The sequence below is a fragment of the Penaeus chinensis genome, chromosome 13 (assembly GCF_019202785.1).
Source record: "Penaeus chinensis breed Huanghai No. 1 chromosome 13, ASM1920278v2, whole genome shotgun sequence".
Lineage (NCBI taxonomy): Eukaryota > Metazoa > Arthropoda > Malacostraca > Decapoda > Penaeidae > Penaeus > Penaeus chinensis.
In genome coordinates, this window is record NC_061831.1 from 241155 (window position 1) to 243654 (window position 2500).

At 42.5% G+C, this 2500-nt stretch overlaps 1 protein-coding gene across 6 annotated transcripts in view; it reads left to right on the forward strand.

Annotated features, from left to right (window-relative positions):
• Positions 1-2500, forward strand: part of LOC125031751 (mitochondrial enolase superfamily member 1-like) — a 34352-nt gene that overhangs the window by 19643 nt on the left and 12209 nt on the right. The gene's annotated exons all lie outside the window — the stretch shown is intronic.

Genomic DNA, 2500 nt, shown 5'->3' on the forward strand with positions numbered 1-2500 from the left:
CAGTCAATGGATATATATAATTGTATATATATGTATATATGTGTTTATATATATATATATATATATAGATAGATAGATAGATATTTAGATATATTTATACTTGCGTGTGTGTGTCTCCCTGGAGACATTGGAGGCCACTGAAGTGTGTCGCATGGCTCGGCTGAATGGCAATCAGGACTCGCATCGCTCTTTGGTGCATACGGCTCGGACACTGCTGAGAAGGGACAATACATTTCATTGCAGTCCGCTCAGTAGATGGCCAGATCATCTCAGATCATGTTGGGATTCGTAAACGTTGGACTGAGTATTTTGAGCAACTGTACCAGGTAGACCCTTCAACAATTAGCTTGGATGCAAGTGGTATTACCTGTGCCAGACCCACCCATCAATGAGGAACCTCCTACCCTAACTGAGGTTAGGATGGCAATTTCCAAGCTGGTGTGGGAAAGCCGCAGGCATATATGATATCCATGCTGAACTGCTGATGGTGAAATAAATGCTGATGGTGAACCTATGGCACGGGGCTTGCATGCAGTCTTGACTGCCGTTTGGCAGTCTGGTACCATTCACCCTGACCTGTTGAGGGCCGCGCTCATCCCTCTCTGGAAGGGAAAAGGGGATCGGTGGGACTGTCGCAACTACCATGGAATTACACTGCTCAGCATACCAGGCAAGATTTTCACCCACATTCTTTAGAAACAGATCCGCAACCACCTACTAAGGTACCAGAGACCGGGGTAATCTGGATTCACTCCTGACAAGTCCACAATAGGCCCTATCCTAGCGCTTCAAGTAATTGTTGAACGTCGTCGTGAGTTCGGTCGTGGGTTGCTTGCAGCCTACATTGACCTCAAGAAGGCGTTTGATTCGGTGCATCGAGAATCGGCATGGGAGATTCTCAGACTTAGAGGAATTCTGACACAGATTATTGGCCTATTAGCAAGCCTATATACCGGTACTGAAAGTGCTGTAAAGTGTGGTGAGGGCCCATCAAACTTCTCTGTTAATTCAGGGGTAAGGCAAGGCTGTGTCCTTGCATCAACACTTTTCAACACCTGCATGGACCATTCAGTTAATCCATGCTTGCAATAAGGATGTTGAAGTCACAGAGAGCTTTGCATACTTTTGTAGTGTAGTCCATATCTCTGGGTTGTCAGACCAAGAAGTCAGTAGACGGATTGGTTTAGCAGCAGGAGCCATGAACTCAATCAACAAGAGCATTTGGAGATGTCGGTACCTATGCAGAAGGACCAAGCTACATGTCTTCAAGGCACATTGCTCGTTTCCCTGTGAACGACCCCACCCCTCAGTTTGTCTCTCTGCGAGACAATCCTGGGTGGAGGAGGCCCGTTGGACGACCTAGGAGGTCATGACTTGGGCAGCTCGCGAGGAATTACAGGTGGGCCGAGGACTGAAGACTCGCCATGACGGACCCTCGTGACTGGAAGCAAAAGGTGGATGCTCCCTCGTGGACGTTAGCCCCTTGATGATGATGATGATGATGAGTGTATATATATATATATATATATATATATATATATATATGTATGTATGTATATGTATATGTATATGTATATATATATACATATACATATATATATGTATGCGTGTATGTATATAATATACATATATATGTATATATATATGTGTATATGTGTGCATATATGTATGTATGTATATTATATATATGTGTGTGTGTGTTTGTGAGTGCACGCGTGCATGCGCATTTGTGTATTTGTTAGTAGGTGTGTATATACGCGTGTATGTATGAGTGTTTGTGAATATGTGTGTGTGCGTGTGTGTGTGTGTGTGAGTAAGTGTATGCGTGTTTTGTGATATATGCGTGCGTGGCAGTGTATTCAGTGTATTCATTTGAAAATAGTTGCGAGATATAGTGGATAATTTCTTGGCACAAATTGAAGCTGTTGCTTTTGTATCCCACAAATCCTGCACGATTTTTTGGCCGTAAACTGGACTTTGTTGGCTTGGCTGCAGTCAGCTCGCCTCCCCCGAGGCAGACGACACTGACGGAACCTTGCACTAAAGAAATGATCGCAGGCCAACTGAGCTAGTTGTCAGCGGCCAAAGTAGACAAAAAGGAATGTGTAAGCTCAATATCAATGAGTAAATAAGAAGAAATTGTCAAACTCCATGTTAGAGCAAAGACCCTAGGATTACAGGAAAGATGATAAAATATATGGCAATTCAAGCTATATCAATATTGTTTTTTTATTGTTGTTGTTTTTCAACCATTTTCCCCTAGTAAAATAAATTAGATTTATATTTACATTTTTTTTTTTTTTTTTTTTAACTGTTCATGTTTTCCATGAATGAAAATGAAAACTGCCTTTGAGCAAATTAAATACTTCACGTCTGCATCCATGGACTCCGCTGCGGCTGATGTGATCATCTGTGAGGGTGGGATAACCTTGTATTCTTTTTGGATTACACTGCCTGGAAAAGGCTACACATGCGAAAGACGGCCAAGAAGTCTGTAGAA